Genomic DNA, 22,821 nt, shown 5'->3' with positions numbered 1-22,821 from the left:
TTCAAACGCCAGCATTAAAGTAATATCATTCCATTTCACTGCTTTAATTTCAAAGTTCAGTTAAAGTATTCATAGCTGGCTACAATATATAGGTTACACAAGCACAAATTAAGAGTGCGAGTTTTGTGACCATATTTAAGCTTACCTGTGACTGCAGCTCAGCTTGGTACGTACTAAATTCTACTATTGTTAATTGTTCAGAATCATTTAATTCAAGTTCAAAGTTAAATCTCTTATTTCTAAATTGCGTAGATTCAAGTAGCTTTTGAAATGATTGTTGAGGTAGCCCAAGACTAACCTTATTTTATTGAATTTCGTAGTGCTTCAGAAACAAAGTTCACTATTAATTTCAGTCACTAAACCAACTTTCAATTTTCCAGTTTTATTAATTCTTTTGCTAAATTAAATCAGAGTGTAGCGAAATTTATTACTTCTGACAAACATTCAGTTTTCACACAACGCGTGTCAACCTTCAGTTGCCACGCTTTTAGTGCTAATTATGTGTGCAAAAACCTTTCTTTTTCAGGTATTATAGTAGTTGTCCATAGGATTGGCGACCGTAATTTTCCCCAAATCTCAAATATCTAATTAACGCCAGTTAATTGTTAACGTAACGACCGCACATTTACTTTCTTTATTAATTTTACCCTTTTCTCAAAATTAATTTCCACCAATTTCATTTGCATATTTCCTTTCATTTAGATGTAACCCTTTCCTCCTTCTTTACCGATAAATTAACTTCGGTGACGATTGCTTTTCCCAAATTTCCATTATGTGCACGCGGTTTAATTTTTCACGGTCATTAAGATCGATAAGTGAGGGGGAGGTTACAAGGTGACAAGTGAGCTGCGGCGGAGACTCACAAATCAGTTCTACGGGCACACAGAGACAGCGAGTTCGTACATGACGTCACAGAACTCGTTGGCGAGTTTAAAGGAAGTATAGGGAGCTCATTTCTGATCTCTAGTGCAGGGCCGTAACAATCTACCGTTTCTCGAGATCACTTATTCTGCTCTATGGAAAAGAGCATCTCATGCCGATTAAAAAAAGTTTAGTTTAGGAACATTTTAATTTGCTGTTTGTTCGTTAATTTAGTTTGAACATAACGTTGCGGAGGTATCACGGCCTTCTGTGCGTAGGAATACGCCATATATTCTTCTTTTCTTACTTTTTTGAGGTTTTAGATATGGATCCTAAACACATGTGTATTCTAGAGAGTTCTGACTATCGGAACGTAAGTACAGGCATATCTAGAACGCTGCGGCTTAGCTGCAACCAATGGTCATACAATACATTTGCTTATATCTTGCCTTCGGAATTTGAAACACCTGTGTTTAATAGTTACTAGTGTGTTGGTTTGTTTCACTGTACGTGTTTCCTGTATCAGAAATGCCGAGAATAAACCAATTTAACACCAAACGAAGGTTTCGATGCAACCCGTTCAAAGCAACATCGAATGATACACATATCATTTCGTTCAGCAATCACCTACAGACATTCGGTGGACAGGGCGTACACTCACAAGCATTCCTTGGTGTTGTGGGAGCATTTCCGCCTAAAGTAAAGGATCTGCCAGATACAAATCATCTTAGAAGATGTATCCATGGTGTCTTACAGAATCCCAACAAAAGCTTCAACAGCTGCATAGAGGAGTGAATACCGAAAACTGTACTTGTAAATCTGACACAGTTGAGATAGGCGTAAATGGTATAGTAATAAATTTCAGTGATGATGCAATTTCTAGGATTAATGTCCTGGAAAAATTAAGTATACAGAGTAGAAGGAATATGGTTTCAGCTCTAACTGTTACTGATCGGCTGCAGAAGTTGCTATTGAGGAGAATGAAGGAAAGAGTAAGCAGGATAAACAATCAGGTGACCAACAGGAATATGTAGCATAGTGGCAAGCTGATGAGTTAGTGAATTTTCTTTCACAATTTACCAGAAACTTGAATTTTTGTCATTCAGGTACTCTTTTCCCCTAAATGACTGCTGCTAAATTCACCAAAATTGTCAAATACAGTTAGAATGACCTTCTCTACCTCCCTTGCCTACTATTTCAAGATTTTTTTCTAAATCATTATGATGATGTGTTTGAATGTCGATCTACATTTTTAAGTATATTTCTTGCAGTAAAATAAATTTTGCATATTTTTCACAGGTCAGCATTAGAAGAGTAAACTGGAGGCGTAATACTTTCCTGACTGTTGTCCTTAGCCGTTTTTCTAAGCTGCTAGGTCAGTGAACCGAAGAAAATGGCACCTCAGTTAAACAGTTTTCTGCCTTTTATAAATATTGTTGTCAACATCACAATATAATACGAGTAAATACCTAATTGATTTTCTCAAGAATGCTTTGAGTAATAACCCCAATTGTCGTGGATAAATGTTGTCAAAAGAGACTAATTCGAAGGAAACGTAAATGGTAGCTGAAATTAACGGTCTTGAAATTTGGCTGGGTAGCCCACTTTGTTCAAAATAATAAACGTTGACTTGGACTTGTCTTAATTTCGTTGGTTCGCTGCAGTTGATGTTCCTGTAAATTCCTTGAGTAAAAACGGACCAGAGAACACCTTGGTTCTCACAAGACTTGAAAAGTCAGTTATTGTTCCAGGTGTGCAGTTTATTGCTCATGATCTTACATCATACTGGGCCTCCCGCACGATTTCTGGCGGATGTTATATACTTTTGCTAACAACTGATGTATTGTTGGGTATAGTGAATTCGTGAATTACAATTACAGAAGTCGTTGACAGTTACAAAGAATGTTATCACCCGGTGGTTACAATTGAAATGCATGGGATGTGATACAAAGACATAGCTCTTGTTTTCATGGAAAAATAAGTGAAATGATAAGAATAAACAATACTGATCACTTTTTTGTTAATAAGACTGAAACTACGTTTACTGTTACACGTATCAGTACATTATTTTTTAATGTGAGCAGAATTTCAGTATATAATATAGCAGCCCAGATACTTTGTTTACATTGTTTATCTGGTTTCGTTTTATGAATTATAGTAATTGCGAAGTAATTATGTGTTATGTTAACCAACAGCATAGCAAGCTGACAGTATGATAAACAGAGATGTTACAGGTTTCAAACATTATAATTACAGTATGTTTGGTATCTCTTTTGTTACTCGATTCTTCGTAAATAAAAAGCCCTCATTGGAACTAAAATAACTGAAAGTACGAGTTTTTACCAATGGATGGAAATAATATTAGTGTGTATTTTGACATGAAATTGTTGAAAAGTACGTTACAGAGCTCAAAAGTCGAAATTACTTGTGTGGGTCTTACCTAATGGCTTAACAGTTAATCATGCAATCCATATTAGCTTCGAAATCGTATGAAAAACTTGCTGTTACGTTTCACTCTGTTTCACAGGTCAGTAATACTGAGCGGAGGAAGAGAATTCTGAAAAGACAACCCATTAAGGGACAGTTCCACTTAAGTCTGTGGTTTTCCTGTTCCTCTACATAGCGTTTATACTGGTCGTTCAAAAAAAGTGTCGCATACTCCTACAGGAGGCAGAATTGGTCAAAACTAGATGAAAAGTTGCTGTAATGATAGTCTGGAATCCAGTACCTGTTTTCACGAATTCTTTTCACGAGCTTTCCCCTTCGAAAGAGAAAATATTTTGTTGAGACTCACCTACTTAGGGAGAAATTACCATTGAAATACAGCAGGAGAAACCAGAGCTCGCACGCTAAGATTCAAGTGTTCGTCCCCCCCCCCCCCCCCCCCCCCGCCCCCCGTCCTCCAGAGTGGAACCGTGGAGAAATAGCTTGAATATGGTTCGGTGAACCCTCTATCTGGTACTTAATTGTGAGTTGCAGGGTACTCACGTACATGTCGAGGTAGACGCTTGAGACGAGTAATGTTTAGTATTCGGTGGTGTAGGCCCTCTTACTATTGCAGTTCATCATGAGTGCTTGAAGGGTTGTAATTTGTAGGACATTCATGGTGGTGCTGATACATCAGTCAGCTGAAGCTGTGCTGCCAATGTGCTACGTCAGCCGAATAAGGTCAGTGCTTCCGTAAAGTGTGAACAAACTGCTGTAATCAGCGCAACGGAGTCCTCCCACGGTGTTGCAACATGTAGAGGTGATCCTGCAACAAAGTGTGCGAGAACTGGAGTTGCTGCAGGCATCTACTCTTCGCGTGGTCAGTTCTTCCTTAGCAGTTGCTTTTACGCTATCATATATACAAGGAAGGCGGCTGCGATGAAAGAAAGTAAGTCTTCATTGCGCATAAACGTGCTGTAAGAATAATATGTGGTGCTCACCCACGGTCCTCTTGCAGACATCTGTTTAAGAAATTGGGCATTCTGACTGCAGCTTCACAGTACATTTATTCCCTCATGACGTATGTTGTACGTAATTCACTACAGTTCAAAAGGAACACAGATGTACATGATTCCAATAACAGAAGGAAAAATGACGTTCATTGCTCCACATTAAGGTTGTCGAATGGTGCAAAAGAAATTTTTGATCACTTACCCAGTGATATAAAATGTCTAACAGACAGCAGAGTAAAATTTGATAACAAACTGGGAAAGTTTCTTCTTGACAGCTCCTTCTATTCCGCAGAAGAATTTCTATTACTGTAATGTGCAAAAGGTTGTGGGTAAGAATTACTAACTCACATCCGTATATCTTTTTTCTTTTTTTGTGGAAATACACTTAGAAACGTTCAGAATGTAATCGTATGTACAGATCAATTTGCGATGTGAATGTAAATGACTCTTTCCACATCATTACGACTTATCGTGCAAAATGATCCGTGGAACATCCAACCAACCAACCATGGGTAACAGAAGAAATACTTCGGCTGATCAACGAAAGAAGGAAGTACAAAAATGTTCAGGGCAATTCAGAACACAAAGGTACAAATCACTTAGGAATGAAATAAATAGAACGTCCCCTCAAGCTAATTCGAAATGGCTGCTTGAAACATGTGAAGAAATCGACAAAGAATTGATTGTCGGAAGGATTGACTCAGCACAGTGGAGAGTCGGTGAAATTAAAGAGCCGGCCGTTGTGGCCGAGCGGTTCTAGGCGCTCCAGTTCGGAACCGCGCGCCTGCTGCGGTCGCAGGTTCGAATCATGCCTCGGGCATGGATGTGTGTGATGACCTTCGGTTAGTTAGGTTTAAGTAGTGCTAAGTCTAGGGGACTGATGACCTCAGATGTTAAGTCCTATAGTGCTTAGAGCCATTTGAACCTTTTTTTTTTTTAATTTAAGGTAAACGCGGTAACATAAAGCGTGCAGTGGGTATTCCATGTTAAATGCAGAGGATATAGCGGCTTGGTGGAAAAACTATATTGAAGGTCTCTATGAGGGGAAGTACTTGTCTGATGACGTGACAGAAGAAGAAACAGGAGTCGATATAGACGAAATACGGGATCCAATACTAGAATCAGCATTTAAAAGAGCTTTGGAAGAATTAAAATCGAATAAGGCAGAAAGGATTGATAACATTCCGTCGGCATTTCTAAAATCGTTGGCAGAAGTGGCAACATAACGACTACTCACATTGGTGTGTAGAATGTATGAGGCTGGCGATATACCATTAGACTTTCGGGAAAATATCATCCATACAATTCTTAATACAGCAACAGCCGACAAGTGCGAGAATTATAACATAATCAGCTTCATAGCTCATGAATCCGAATTGATAACAAGAATAATCCACGGAAGAATGGAAAAGAAAACTGAGGATGGGTTAGACGACAATCTGTGTGGCTTTAAAGAAGGTACAGACACCATAGATGCAGTTCTGACGTTGCTGTTGATAATGGACAGAAGACTGAAGAAAAATCAAGACGCGGTCATCGGATTTGTAGACCTAGAAAAACTGGTTGACAATGTAAAATGGTGCAAGATGTTTGAAATTCTGAGAAAGGCAGGGGTAAGCTATAGGGAAAAAGGGGTAAAAAACGTGTTTGTACAAGAACCAGGAGGGGACAGTAAGAGTGAGAGACCAAGAACGAAGTCGTCGGATTAAAAAGGTTGTGAAACAGAGATGTAGTCTTTCGCCCCCTACTGTTAGATCTAAAAGTCGAAGGAGCAATGACGGAAATAAGACAAGGATCATGTGCGGGTAAAATTCAGGGTGAAAGGATATCAGAGGTAAGATTCGCTGATGACATTGCTATCGTCAGTGACAGTGAAAAAGAATTACAGGATCTGTTGAATGGAATGAGCAGAATAATGGGTACAGAATATGGATTGAGAGTAAATCGAAGAAAGACGAAAGTAATGGAAAGTAGCAGGAAAGAGAACAGCAAGAAACTTAACAATAGAATTGTGGATCAAGAAGTAGACGAAGCCAATGAATTCTGCTATCTAGGCAGCAAAATAATCCGTGACGGACGGAGCATGGAGGACATAAGAAAGCAGACTAGCAGTGGCGAAAAGTGAATTTCTGGCCAATAAAATTCTACTAGTATGAAATATAGACCTCAATATGAGGAAGAAATTTCTGAGAATGTACGTTTGCAGGACGGCATTGTATGGTAGTGAAACATGGACTGTGGGAAAACTGGAACAGAAGAGAATAGGAGGATCTGAGATGTGGAACTTAGGAAATTAGGTGACCTGGTAAGATAAAGAATGAGGAGGTTCTCTGTAGAATCGGCGAGGAAAGGAATGTAGGGAAAAAGCCGATAAGAAGAAGGGACAGGATGATACGACATGTGTTACGACATCAGAGAATAATTTTCATGGTACTAGAGGGAGCTGTAGAGAGTAAAAACTGTAGCGGAAGACAGGGATTGAAATACATCCATGAAATAATTGAGGACATAGGCTGCAAGTGCTACTCTGAGATGAAAAGTTTGGCACAGGAGAGGAACTCTGGTTTCCACATTTATCATTACAGGAAATTTTCTTGTAATTTTTGTCGATGTTATATCCAACAGGAATATTTGACACTATTTTAAATCTCCTTGCGTAGTTTTCTTGCCGTGTCACGTGTCTGCAAGGCGGCATTTAATCTCACGGTGAGCTGTGATCATAATATTTTGATCCCACAATGTATGTTCAAATGGAGTGATATGGGCCTAGATGGTTCCAATTTATTTACTGGTATATGACTTTGCGTATTATTTTAACCTTCCCCGTTGTATTAAATAGGTACCTAAGTCTGAAGCGTTTTTTCTTTTTTTGCATGTTGGTATTTCGGTTGCTAAGCGTTTATTTATACAGGGTGTTACAAAAAGGTACGGCCAAATTTCCAGGAAACATTCCTCACACACAAAGAAAGAAAATATGTTATGTGGACATGTGTTCGGAAACGCTTACTTTCCATGTTAGAGCTCATTTTATTACTTCTCTTCAAATCACATTAATTATGGAATGAAAACACGCAGCAACAAAACGTACCAGCGTGACTTCACTTTGTTACAGGAAATGTTCAAAATGTCCTCCGTTAGCGAGGATACATGCATCCACCCTCCGTCGCATGGAATCCCTGATGCGCTGATGCAGCCCTGGAGAATGGCGTATTGTATCACAGCCGTCCACAATACGAGCACGAAGAGTCTCTACATTTGGTACCGGGGTTGCGTAGACAAGAGCTTTCAAATGCCCCCATAAATGAAAGTCAAGAGTGTTGAGGTCAGGAGAGCGTGGAGGCCATGGAATTGGTCCGCCTCTACCAATCCATCGGTCACAGAATCTGTTGTTGAGAAGCGTACGAACACTTCGATTGAAATGTGCAGGAGCTCCATCGTGCATGAACCACATGTTGCGTCGTACTTGTAAAGGCACATGCTCCAGCAGCACAGGTAGAGTATCCCGTATGAAATCATTATAACGTGCTCCATTGAGCGTAGGTGGAAGAACATGGGGCCCAATCAAGACATCACCAACAATGCCTGCCCAAACGTTCACAGAAAATCTGTGTTGATGACGTGATTGCACAATTGCGTGTGGATTCTCGTCAGCCCACACATGTTGATTGTGAAAATTTACACTTTGATCACGTTGGAATGAAGCCTCAACCGTAAAGAGAACATTTGCACTGAAATGAGGATTGACACATTGTTGGATGAACCATTCGCAGAAGTGTACCCGTGGAGGACAATCAGCTGCTGATAGTGCCTGCACACGCTGTACATGGTACGGAAACCACTGGTTCTCCCGCAGCACTCTCCATACAGTGACGTGGTCAACGTTACCTTGTACAGCAGCAACTTCTCTGACGCTGACATTAGGGTTATCGTCAACTGCACGAAGAATTGCCTCGTCCATTGCAGGTGTCCTCGTCGTTCTAGGTATTCCCCAGTCGCGAGTCATAGGCTGGAATGTTCCGTGCTCCCTAAGACGCCGATCAATTGCTTCGAACGTCTTCCTGTCGGGACACCTTCGTTCTGGAAATCTGTCTCGATACAAACGTACCGCGCCACGGCTATTTCCCCGTGCTAATCCATACATCAAATGGGCATCTGCCAACTCCGCATTTGTAAACATTGCACTGACTGCAAAACCACGTTCGTGATGAACACTAAGCTGTTGATGCTACGTACTGATGTGCTTAATGCTAATATTGTAGAGCAATGAGTCGCATGTCAACACAAGCATCGAAGTCAAAATTACCTTCCTTCAATTGGGCCAACTGGCGGTGAATCGAGGAAGTACAGTACATACTGACGAAACTAAAATGAGCTCTAACATGGAAATTAAGCGTTTCCGGACACATGCCCACATAACATCTTTTCTTTATTTTTGTGTGAGGAATGATTCCTGAAAGTTTGGCCGTACCTTTTTGTAACACCCTGTAGACTGTAATCTTTTATTTGTTGTTCACTCTTGCTGTTTGAGTTTACATATTGTCATTTTGCATTTTGAGATAGTGGGTGGAGATGTGGACGGTAGGAATTAGGGTTCCAAGTGGAGAAATCGGAACATTTTCGATGTATTCTTCTGTTTGAGTTCAGTATAAAAGTGACGGCAGTGGAGGTAGCCACACACATTTGCGCCGTGTATGGGAATAAGGGCACTGGCAGAGCACGGCAAGAATATGATTTTCTAGTTGTAAGGAAGATCGTTTTGACATTAGGGATTCTCCACGTTCAGGAACACATTCGGCGTTTGATGAAAATCGTTTAAACACATTAATCCACAATGATTAACATCAGTGAACTCGAGAACTAGCAACTGTGATGAACTGTGATCATTCCATTCGTGGGACATTTGCATGCAATGGGGAAGGTTAAAAAATCGGGTGTATGGGTACCGCATACTCTAACCTATAATCACAGAAATCAGCGGGTAGCAATATGTGGATCGCTGCTAGCTCGTGAACAAAAGCGACCATCCCTACCCCGCATCGTTACGGGTGGCAAGAAACGGTGTCCTTATTCTAACATAAGAAAAAGAATGGAATGGTTGAGCGGAAACAAAGCAGCAACTCCTCGTATAAAGGCTAGTGCGCATCCACAAAAGATAATGTTATGCATCTGGTGGAACAGTGACGGTGTGGTGTACTACGAATGGATTCCCCGAGGTGTAACCATCACTGCTGACATCTGTTGTGAACAACTGAGACGTCTTGCAGACGCAGTCCAAGAACAACGACGAGGAAGACTGCGTGAAGTGGTGCTACTCCAAGAGAATGCCCGCCCGCACTCCCCTAGACTGACAAAAAACACTATACAGGTACGAAGAAAGAACAGATACCATCTTCATATAGTTAATGCTAACCGGCCATTGACCTTCTTCTTCTGTGCTGGATGCACACGTATTGCCCGAACTCTTACGGGACTCGGTAACATTGTCTACCGCGAATAATGGGTGTAATGGGCAGGGGCACTATGAATGTAGTGTGTGGACATTAAGTTGGCAATATGGGTCTCACGGGGAGCGTGCAAGGGATAAATCCCTGCAGTCGCACTATCCTCTGTGCCCTCGGTGGCTCAGATGGATAGAGCGTCGGCCATGTAAGCAGGAGATCCCGGGTTCGAGTCCCGGTCGGAGCACATGTTTTTCAACTGTGCCCGTTGACGTATATCAACTCCTTCGAGAGCTTAGGGTCTTGATTTAATTATCATTTCACACTATACAGGAGTTGGATTGGGAAGTCATTCTGCACCCACCTTATCCGTCTGATCATGCTGCCTCAGATTTTCACCTTTTCCGTTCTCTATCGAATAACCTTCAACGAACTCGCTTTCCGGATGAAAATACGCTCCGAACATGGCTCGACGAGTTCTTCGACTCAAAAACACACGATTTCTGCAGTCGGGGGTCGAAAAGTTATCCCAGGGTTGGAGACTTTCGTAAATAGTAAATGAGAATATACAGGGTGATCCAAAAAGAATACCACAACTTTAGGAATTTAAAACTCTGCAACGACAAAAGGCAGAGCTAAGCACTATCTGTCGGCGAATTAAGGGAGCTACAAAGTTTCATTTAGTTGTACATTTGTTCGCTTGAGGCGCTTTTGACTAGGCGTCAGCGTCAGTTGATGCTAAGATGGCGACCGCTCAACAGAAAGCTTTTTGTGTTATTGAGTACGGCAGAAGTGAATCGACGACAGTTGTTCAGCGTGCATTTCGAACGAAGTATGGTGTTAAACCTCCTGATAGATGGTGTATTAAACGTTGGTATAAACAGTTTACAGAGAATGGGTGTTTGTGCAAAGGGAAAAGTTCTGGACGGCCGAGAACGAGTGATGAAAATGTAGCATGCATCCAGCAAGCATTTGTTCGCAGCCCAGGAAAATCGACTCGCAGAGCTAGCAGAGAGCTGCAAATTCCACAATCAACTGTATGGAGAGTCCTACGAAAAAGGTTAGTTATGAAACCTTATCGTCTGAATTGAACGTCAACTACCCGAGGCGATGGTTCGGCCGCCAGGCAGCCCGTGACAGAGCACTTCATCACTGGCCTCCAAGAAGCCCTGATCTTACCCCCTGCGATTTTTTCTTATGGGGGTATGTTAAGGATATGGTGTTTCGGCCACCTCTCCCAGCCACCATTGATGATTTGAAACGAGAAATAATAGCAGCTATCCAAACTGTTACGCCTGATATGCTACAGAGAGTGTGGAACGAGTTGGAGTATCGGGTTGATATTGCTCGTGTGTCTGGAGGGGGCCATATTGAACATCTCTGAACTTGTTTTTGAGTGAAAAAAAAACCTTTTTAAATACTCTTTATAATGATGTACAACAGAAGGTTATATTATGTTTCTTTCATTAAATACACATTTTTAAAGTTGTGGTATTCTTTTTGAATCACCCTGTATTGTTGATGACTAAAGTCTCTATTACGTGCATCTGTTGTTTTTATTAAACTTCTTGAAAAACGCAACGAACTTATGCGAAGTTCACAATTATTTTGCACTAGTATACCAAATTACTAGTTTGATCCAGTAGCCATCATCAGATTGGCGTCGGTATTTTCTTCGATGCAAAGTATATCGTAATGTGCACGCTACAGGTTCCGTCCTGTTCTTGGAACACAACATCACCTCATTCGGTGCGCGTGCTGATACGCTAGATTTGAAATGGTAAAATTTACACACACACACACACACACACACACACGTAGAGGCATGCCAGCTCAATTTTGTAACGCATAGCTGTTTACACAGTCGCCGCCCGAAGTCTCGGCCAGTGCTGGATTCGTTTGCGAATTGGCCCGACTACATGAGGTTCATTCAGTAAATAATGGGAGACACGCCGACCCCATTGACTCCGATTTATCGAATCAGCCCAGAGGCACGCAACCCAGACATTCCCAATTGCGAAAGCGTAAGACATTTGCCTGCTAACACATGCACTGCGTCATCGCAGGGGGCAGAGGACGGGCATCTGCAATGGAGGCCTTGTTTCATCCATACAGATGAAAGACTGGCACAACTGGCTGTACAGCTACTTGGAGGGGTTTCTCTCTGACAATGGAGTACAGACATCTTTAAATCAAGTGAATAGCTGCACCTGCTTGCCACTTTAGTATGAGGGGAGCACGAAGGGAAATGCACAAGTTTTTTTAAACATTCAATTTACTTTCCTTATCTTTGAAATTTTTACAGTATGTTGATACATTCTTCAGAGACAAACTAGTATTTTCCACGTCATTTCCACCCCTTTCAACTGCTGTATGCCACCATGGAAGTAAGGCCTGTATACCTGGACTGTAAAAGTCAGGACCAGTTGCATGTTTAACTCACTTCACAAGGAAATCATCATCAGATCCTGTTATACGAAGCGATTCTTTCAATTTACCGAAGAGACGGTGATCACACGGTGCTGTAAGACGTTTTTTCAATGTTGTACACCCAAGCTTTGCAGTATGGCCGGTGGTTTCCTAGCTGATATATGGCCGGGCAATCACGCAATAGCAAAACAGTGTTTTTGCCGATGATACCGATGGCGATACATTCGAGCATGAAGTTTTTTCAATGTTGCCACATACGAGGAGTGATCAAAAAGTAGCGAATTTTTTTAATTTCACGGGCTTTATACATCCGATTTTCAGTTTCTTTTGTATTTTACTTGTGTATTTGTCCCTGATCTAGGTTTGCATTTTTGCTGTTTTGAATATTTAGTGTATTGTTGACTTGGAAAGGGCTATTTCTGTTTTCGAGCGATAAGCGAAATTTTACTCAGTGCCTTTTGGAAAATCTACTAGGAGTAAGACAAAACATTACGAGTGGCACAAACGTTTCAAAGAGGGTCTAGAAGACACTGAAAGCGACTACTGCCCTGGATGACCTAGCCCTTCAATTACTGACGACAGTGTGGAAGAAGTACTGAAAATGGTTCTAGAAAATCGCTGAATCACCAACAGAGAGGTTGCTGACGATGTTAGCAAATCCTTTGGCTCATGCCAACCAATATTTTCGGAGTTTTTGGGCATGAAACGAATAGAAAAAAATTAGAGCAAAAGCGAGGTCAAGTAGACCATCGCTCAGGAATTGCTGAGTGATGTCGATAACGATCCAGCACTTCTAAAGAACACCACTGATGAGATAAAAATAGAATCGCTGAAGGAGCCAACGACCATAGTGAAAAGTGAGTTCCAGAAGTACTTCCAAGACCGGGAAAATCGCTAGTAGAAGTGTGTTATATATGAGGGGGGATTACTTCGAAGGGGACAAATTTGATGTTAAAGAATAAATAAAGATTCTTTAAGAGAAACAAAAATTCCAGTTTTTTTATCACACCTCATATGCGTTGGAACTGATAGTAGTTCTACGTGGCATAATGTCCACCAGCAACTGTCCTGATCAAAAGAAGCAAGACCATCAGTTTTCCTGCTGAAGGCACAGTATTGAGTTTGTATAACGCCCATTCCATCATCGACTGCCTTTCCGTTTCATCTCCTATCACAATTCTTGCAGTGTCGTCACTCATCTCCAGAATTCCCATATTGTTCCATACCTTGGCTGGGCACTGTGTTTCTCTGTGGGCGTCCGTCAACATTCACGGAACCCACTTAGCGCAAATTTTTTCTATAGGAACTGTTTCAGTATTCTGCACACACTCGCTTCTCCCACTCCCACTCGGATTGATAGCTCGTTCACTGTTACGCGGTTTGTCAGCCAAAATATATTGTGAACATACTGCACATCGTCAGGACTCGGAGAAATGTTGATCTGCCGCTGCGCAGAAAGTCCCACTTTCGCTAGATAATCTTCTTATTCCAGGATTAACTGTACTGCGATCAACAGCATTATCCCCATACATCTCCCACAGTCTCTTGCGAATGTTTGTCACTGCCTCGTTCTCACAACACAGGAACTCTGTAATAGTAAATTGCTACAGACGTACATCAAGTGCAGCAACCATCTTGATGGAGTGCTACGATAGCGCGACCTGCGGAAATAGATTGAATTATGTCTGAATACAAGCAGAATGAATGTTTCTATGATCGCCATGAATAGCAAATATGCAGAACAAAATCTGGATTTTTGACAAAACTGTTGTACATTTCTTTCGGGGTGATCCTCGTACACGTCGACAGTATACAATGTTTGATGTCGCTTGGTGCTGAAGTGGGTACGTACCAAACAAAAAATCCAAATGGGTTTGTCGTATGTTCTTTTCTCTCTGCCACATGGTATGAACTGTTTAACGGAACCATACACACAGACGCAAAACACCACAGAATCTGACATTGCGCCGAACAAATAAGACAGCTGAGCATAGCTCTTTATACCCAACAGCTCTATGTGATAGGAAGGCGAGAGGTGTCACCGACTAACGGTGAACAGGACCGTCTTCGGCGTTTCCTGTGTGGTCACTGCGGACTTCTACCTCCTCCCGGATTCGAAAAGGACAGGTTATGCATGGATTGTGGCGCTGTTCAAGACGCGAAGCAAAGACAAACTGGACTAGGCATTAAACCTATGGGGAGTACACATGGCGCGCAGAAACACTGAACAATTTTCTGAAACTGTTTCTTGCAAGCACCTACATAAAATCACGCCTGCTTGAGACAAATAAACGTGCCTATCTTGATTATCTCATACGGTATCTCAAGTTCAAGTTAGGTTTTCTTTTACGAATCAGTCAAAGATGAGGAATATCTAATAACTAAAACTATTTATTCTGACATTATTCAAGACAAACTTTTTCTTAAAAAGTTACCGGTTGAGGTATACTATGCTAAAATCTCAGTCCATTCCTACCCACTATCTTTTGCCATTCCGATGTGGTTTTGTCTCTACTGACCTTGACATTGACCGAATACTAATTTTTAACTTTTCTGCTTCTTCGGATTTTCTGAATTATGTTATTAAACAGCGGCTGGTCTTTTCCGTCGTTAATCCACTTACTCGGCACTTCTTCAGAGCGCGATCTACAGCCTGTTTAAACTTTGCCCATAATGCCTCTACGTCCGACATATGGAACTTAATGTCATACAGTAACTAAATGATGTCCACTCATTGGCTGCAGGATGCTACCACCCACTTATCTGTTCTTTCTAGCTGTTTCCCACCTGATGAATTAACTTCAGTAACCATTGTGGTTATGAAGGCATCATGACCACTAATAGGTATAAATTATTTCCATTGGGTTTGCGTTGTCAAACTAGCTGATCAGAAAGTTCTCAGCACTAGTTCATAAGAAGGTCTGTTCGAACAACAACACAGAGAATCCACAGACGTCCCGATCTGTGCTCGAGAGGTTAAAGTCCCCTCCAACTAATATTGCATGATGTGTGTATTTCCGTGATAATGAGCGTAGACTTTCTCGATTGATTCTACAACTGATAAGGCGCAATCGGGTGGTCCGATGATTATCTTGAGTCACTTGCCTCCAGATAACTTCACAGAATCAGCTTATTTTGTCGACCGCAATCAAAACTCCCCCTCCCATGGCCTCCAATCTGTCTATGTTAGCCTACTTGTCATGCCTCATCGAATATTTCGGAGCTTTCTACTTTGGGCTTCATCCAGCTATTAGTTCCGAGAGTAATTTGAGTGCGACAACTTTCCCGGAGGGCTGTACGTTCAGAAGACTTCGGCAATTTATTGTTACAACCTGGTCGAAGTATCTCCACTTCGTATGCTACTGATTTCGCTCTCTGAGTATCGATTGACGAGCGCTCATCACAGGATCTGAAACTATCGTGTAGCCTAAAAAGACCATCTGCACTCCACAAGTACTCTGTTACCTTGTGAAGAACTGGCTTGCATCAACCTTCCATGCTCTCGAAAAGACTGTTATCTTTTAGGATACTTACACTGCAGTGCATCGCAGCATCCCTTCCGTTAGTGGATACCACGAGCACTGCAATATAAGTAACCTAAAAAAAATAACGGTCCTTTCGTTTCGTAAACATTTCGTAACTTACGGCTGAATTTCCGGTTTTTTTCCGCCAGCACCAAGATCCAGCGTCTAACTACAAATAGTCCTGAAAATAACGTTCCTGTAACACATCCATCTGATAATGACGCTGCGATGGCTCGAAAACTAGTTAATAGTACAATGAATCGTATCAAATCCAAAAAAATAATGTTTACATATTGCACCGAAACACACTGAGGTGCCAAAGTCACGGGATACCTCCTAATATCGTGTTGGAACCCCCTTTTCGCGGCGTAGTGCAGCAACTTAATGCGGCATGCAATCAACAAGTCAGGTCCGCTGCAGCAATACTGAACCATGTTGCCTGTATAGCCGTCCATAATTGCGAAAGTGTTGCCGGTGTACGATTCTATACACGGACTGACCTCTCGATTATGTCTATGGGATTCATGCCGGCCAACATGTGTGGCCAAATCATTCGCTCGAATTGTCCAGAATGTTCTTCAGACCAATGGCGAAGATCTGTTGCACGCTGACATGGCTCATTGTCATCCATAAAAATTCCATCATTGTTTGGGATCATGCAGTCCATGAATGACAACATATGGTCTCCAGGTAGCCGATCAAAACCATTTCCAGTCAATGATCGTTTCAGTTGGACCAGAGGACCCAGTCCATTCCATGTAAACACACCTCATACCATTCAGGAGCCACCACCGCCTTGGACAGTGTCTTGCTAACAACTTGTCTCCATGGCTCGTGGCTCTGCGCCACGCTGGAACCCTACCATCAGCTCTTACCAACTGAAATCCGGACTCACCTAACCAGTACGTGGTGTTCTAGTCGTCTAGGGTCCAACTGATATGGTAACGAGACCAGGAGAGGCGCTGCAGGGGATGTGCTGTTAGCAAAGGCACTCGCGTCGGTTGTCTGGTGCGTTAGCACATTAATGACAAATTTCTCTGCACAGTCCAAACGGATACGCTCGGATTACGTCCCACACTTTCTGTGGTTATTTCGCGCGGTATTGCCTGTCTGTTAGCACTGGCAACTCGCAAACGCCTCTGCTCTCGGTCGTTAAGTGAAGGGCGACGGCCATTGCGTTGTCCGTGACGAGAGGTAATGTCTGAAATTTGGTATTCTCAGCAACCTTTTGACACTGTGGATCTCATAAAGATTTCAGAAGTGGAATATGTCTCATGCGTCTAGATCTAACTACCATTCCACGTCCAAAGTCTGTTTATTCCCGTTGTGTGATCATAATCATGTCGGAAACCTGTTCACGTTAATCGCTTGATTACAAATGACATCTCCACCAATGCACTACCCTCTTGTATTTTCTGTACGCGATACTACTGCCATCCGTATATATGGATTTCGCTATCACATGATATTGTCACCTCGTTGTATCGTATGACTAGTTACGTTTATCGTATGAGTAGTTAACGGTTAATAACAATGTGACTGGTTTGAGAATACTCGTTTCAGCCCGAAACCTGTAACCACTGCAGCAAAACTTGTATATTCATTCGAATGAGACAGGCAAAATAAAGAAAATCAAATGGTTCAAATGGCTCTGAGCACCTAGAACTTAGAACTACGTAAACCTAACTAACCTAAGGACATCACACACATCCATGCCCGAGGCAAGATTCGAACCTGCGACCGTAACGGTCGCGCGGTTTCAGACTGAAGCGTCTAGAACCGCTCGGCCACAACGGCTGGCCAAAATAAATAAAGTTTCAAATTCCTCAGTATTGATCAGTTGCGGACCTACCACCTTGTGGCAGCATGCCTCGAATCAACAAACATCGTATCAAATCCAGAAATATGCTGTTTGTATTTTGTACCTACATAAACTGCCAGCTTAATCACAGTTGCATTTCGTCATCCACAATGGATAAAAAGTACTTTAAATTCTGTAACAATTGGGAGAGGGGAGGAGGGGGGGGGGGGGGCGTGATGGCGGAGGGGAGCATTTGCGTTCCTTAGATGGTTTCTTTTCCGTTATAGTCGTGTTAGGGACTCTTCAGCCAAATACCGGGCTGGCCTGGAATAGGCGTATTTGTATTTTTTTATGTGTGTACTGAGTGAAGTCATTTAATTGCTCGATATGATGTGTTGCTCTGATTTTTTGAAAATCTTTTCATTTTCCACTCCCGAAAGTGTAGAGGGCTGTTCGATATCCGTCGCATTAATAAGTCGCGTTTCTATTGGGGGGAAACAGGGTTCCCAATTGGGAATAAATGTCAAGGGCTTACAAGTTCCGCCATTTGCATTACAACGAAGGGAAACCTCACGAAAAGCTTGATCTGAATCTGTGGATTCTAACCATATTAATTTATTTCTGGGACATCGTCCTTGTGGAAGCTGTCCCAGCCAAGAATTAAAAAGTTGTGTATGTGGAAAGTGTATACACGTTGCATGTTTGTGTATATGATAGTGAACAGAGGGTAATGTTGAGTCTACGTTGTTTCGATGGAAGAGCTCTGGTACTTGACATAAGGAATTAGACATTCGCTTGTGAGACACGTGGAGTGTGCTAAGCCCTCCATGTCTACTGTACTTGAGTTTCTATAGAAAAATCTCAACAGTGAACAATGAACTTACCGTACAACAGTCCACAGGTTACTATAACAAATGGTCTGAAGATGGGGTCAAAACGGCTCTGAGCACTATGGGACTTAACATCTGTGGTCATCAGTCCCCTAGAACTTAGAACTACTTAAACCTAACTAAACTAAGGACATCACACACATCCATGCCCGAGGCAGGATTCGAACCTGCGACCGTAGCAGTTGCACGGCTCCGGACTGAGCGCCTAGAACCGCGAGACCACCGCGGCCGGCCTCTGAAGATGGGCAGATGGCCCGAAACTGATTATATGGAAATAAAGGAAAGCGATCTGGAGACAGAATTTGGACTTTTTTTGTAGATAAATCTGTGCGTACAACATTTGTTGTACTCAGTTGCGGTTATAGTATCATAACCTAAATAAATAAAACATCGATCACCTCCACCACTTGTATTCTACTTCACAATTTCGGCAAATGTTGCAGCTTTGGAAACGCTGCAGATGTTCCGAACTCTATTGAGTGGCGCCGCTGGAGTAATGGTTAGTAACCCAAAAGGCGGTGAATGGCCGGTGCCGTGAACCAGTTAGAGGCGTGGCGCGCACGTGACGAGTAGCACGCTGTGCGTGCCTCTGGTGCGTGGGTGACAGCGACACGGTCGGAGGTCGCGAACGACCAATTACTGGCCGGTCCGTGGGAGCGCCGCCGCGGCCTGCCTGCACGTGCGGCCTACGTGCCAAGACTCAAACACACACACACACACACACACAGACCCCGCTACGAGACACTCACACTTTACTCTCTGGCCGATATTGGCCTCCAGCTACACCCAAGCGACAAGTCACACTACGCCTACCAGTGTGTAGCAAATCGCTGGGCTCATTTGAGCGCTTTAGCGTTGTATGACGTGGATTCATAACTCGTTTGTGGTTCTCAGAAGGTATATTTAGCCACCATGTCTCTGTAACTACACATTACGCTTCATGACTGATTTAAAAGGGGGAGTTTGAGCACGAATGGGATTTGTGGATTCGCCTTAGAGCAGATGTAGAGGGTACTGCAAAATGATGTTTACAACTTTCATCTCGTAAATTTCGGTAATAGGGGTGGATAGAAAGATGCGGTTTGCAGCGTCATGTTCACACACACCAAAAATTTTAGTAGCCATTTAACAGAGTTTGATGTGTGTGTCTTAGTGGTAGTAGGTTATCAGTGGTCATACTAGGCGCGATAACGACACACGTATCTCTGGCATCAGGTTATACACTTGAGGGTCGTCAGCCCGCCACTCCCCCTGGGGGACCACTGCCAAGTGTATGTGGTGCATTCAAGGTCATCAAGGGGAACCCTCACAACGAGTTATAATCAGCCTCACCCAGGGGAATTCCTCCCCTCCTCTCCCTCTCACCTTCCATCCCCTCCCCTCCCCTCTGCCCCGACCAATGAGACTCAAGCACCCCTTCCCCATTGCTGTCTTTCATAAATGATGCAGTTGAATGTGTGGCGTTCACTCTGGAGTTGGGCAGTATATGGGGAAATACAGGCTGTGTCTATTTTTAATAAGAAATGACGTTAAGCCATGTCAAAATGGTTCAAATGGCTCTGAGCACTATGGGACTGAACTTCTGAGGTCATCAGTCCCCTAGAACTCAGAACTACTTAAACCCAACTAACCTAAGGACATCACACACATCCATGCCCGAGGCAGGATTCGAATCTGCGACCGTATCGGTCGCGCGGTTCCAGACTGTAGCGCCTAGAACCGCTCGACCACCCCGGTCGTAAGCCATGTCACTCGAGATCTGTTTGTTAATAACAATTTAACGTTATGTTATTCGAGGCATCAACAGAGACCACACGCAGGCAGATATGTAAGTAAATTAAAATACTACTCAGTCTTGATCGAAAGAAGTTATTAAAAATTTATAATCACATCTCCAAACGGTAACGGTTTCAATTTTATCAGAAATCATGTCCAGATCATATCTCAGGTGGTGAACAGAGGCAAGGGCTGGAGCGTTGGTAAGTGTCAAAGTACATCACTGGTAACTGCCCAACTGGTGTCCTCCGACTTTTTACCAGTGCTCCAATCATCGTCTCTGTTCATTATCTGATGAGACATGGCCTGAAGATGATTTCTGATAAAATCGAAACCGGTTGCCATTTGGACATTAATTAATATTTAATAAATCCTTGCAATCAACACATTGGTATTTTAGTTATCTACAGATGGATCATATTTTTCAGTAATGTTTCCATAAGTTAAAAAAATGGGTCCGAGCACAATGGGACTTAACATCTGAGGTCATCAGTCCCCTAGACTTAGAACTACTTTAACCGAACTAACCTAAGGACATCACACACAGCCATGCCTGAGGCAGGATTCGAACCTGCGACCGTAGCAGCAGCGAAGTTCCAGACTGAAGCGCCTAGAACCGGTCGGCCTCAACGGTCGGTTTCCAAGAGTTATTACGAAAAGGTAAGACCTCTCGTTCTTCCCCAATTTTACTTATTTTTTTACAAATTTTTGTATTTTTCCGTATTGTCCACAATTTTACGTATTTTATCGTATTTTTCCAAAATTTTATCCAGTTCTGCGATTTCCATCCCACTACTTCCGACGTCATGTTAACGTCGCGTCGTGTCGATGTCACCCAGCAAGTTTCCGAATTATCATTACTCAGTCACCACTTCATTATTAGTGTGTGCATGTGTGTGTGTGTGTGTGTGTGTGTGTGTGTGTGAGTGTGTGTGTGTGTGGGAAGGGGGTGGGTGTGCGTAGGTGGTGGATGGGTGTGATGTCAAAACGTATGAGTTAGAAACGACAGGTTTGTGGATATAAAGACATCATAGCTGATTCTGTAAGCACCATAGTGTAGGGTCAGTCCAGAGGTGGATGCCGAGGAATGAGTAGGTGCTGAAACAGAACAAAATAATTAGAACCACATGTAACGTGTATGCAACGTTGTTTACTTAACTTTTTTCTGCAAGTGCAAACAGTCTTCCAGACTAGTCCATTACACAGGCACGTTCGTCATAACAGAGGAGAAACTACACTGCCAGAAAAAAAAAAAAAAACGTTAGTACACCTTTTAGAGATTTCAATTAATTGGAGAATTATTGTTGCAAAAGTGCATATGGAATACCTGGAATGATTACATTTACAGATCAATAACAAAGCTGTTCTGGGACACGAGGTATCGACCCATCCTGAAACACCAGTATTAATACATAGTGCAGCCTACATCGGCAGCAATGCAGGCACTGACTCTGGCATCCAGTCTATCATAGATGGCGAATACTGTCCTGGGATGCTTTAGGCCGTGTCTGCTCGAACTGTTCATTTAGTTCTGTAAGCTATCGGTTGACGTGGCGTACAAGTCACTTTTCATCCCATAATACCCCACACATGCTCAATTGTAGACAGGCCTGGAGATCGTGCTGGCGAGGTAAGTTGCTGCACGTCTTGCAGAGCCGTTTGAGTTTCACAGACTGTGTGTGGACGAGTATTATCCTGTTGGAACAACACATTACCTTCCTGTTACAAGAATGGCATAAGAACGGGTCTGACAACATTCTGCACCAAAGGGCTGGTTGGAATCTTCTCGAGAAATACCAAAGTTGAACGACAGTTGTAGCTTATCGCACCCTAGGCCATAACACCTGCAGTGGGGCCAGTGCATCTTGGACAAATGCACTCTACGAACAGCGCTCACCAAGTGTGCGTCGTACACGAAAACGACCGTCGCTTGCGTGCAGGCAGAATCTGCTTTCATCGCTGAAGACTACCGCGGCCATTCCAAGCCACGGCACTGGTCGAGCTGTGGCGTGAATGGAAGACGGGCTAGAGGCGTGCGTGCCCGTTCTCCCACTGCTAAAAACCATTTCGCGAAAGTTCCTGTTGACATGTCTGGTCTCACAAGCCATCTTACCTGTGCTGTGGTAGCTGTACAATCTGCCACAGCTGCCCTTACAATACGACGATCCTGCCGGGTGTTTGTGCTGCGTCGACGTCCTGAATCTCTTCTATGGGTGTGAGAATGTTCACGTGACCACTATTACCAGCATCGTTAGTCCGCCCCGGTAGCTGAGTGGTCAGCGTGACAGACTGTCAATCCTAAGGGCTCGGGTTCGATTCCCGGCTGGGTCGGAAATTTTCTCCGCTCAGGGACTGGGTGTTGTGTTGTCCTAATCATCATCATTTCATCCCCATCGACGCGCAGGTCGCCGAAGTGGCGTCAAATCGAAACACCTGCACCAGGCGAACGGTCTACCCGACGGGAGGCCCTAGCCACACGACATTTCCATACCAGCATCGTTGCACAACTAAAGCAGCACGTCGAACTTTTGTGGAAATTCTCCGAAAGGATCGTCCCGTTCTCTCGGAAGGCCTCAATTTGAACCTTTTCAAGCACGCTCAGTTGCCTGTAGTAAGCACGAGTGCGTCTCCCTGGCATGGGTGCCTGCTTGCTTCACACGT

Source organism: Schistocerca americana, chromosome 2, assembly GCF_021461395.2.
Source record: "Schistocerca americana isolate TAMUIC-IGC-003095 chromosome 2, iqSchAmer2.1, whole genome shotgun sequence".
NCBI classification, from domain to species: Eukaryota; Metazoa; Arthropoda; class Insecta; order Orthoptera; family Acrididae; genus Schistocerca; species Schistocerca americana.
Note: the sequence above shows the minus strand (reverse complement) of the source record.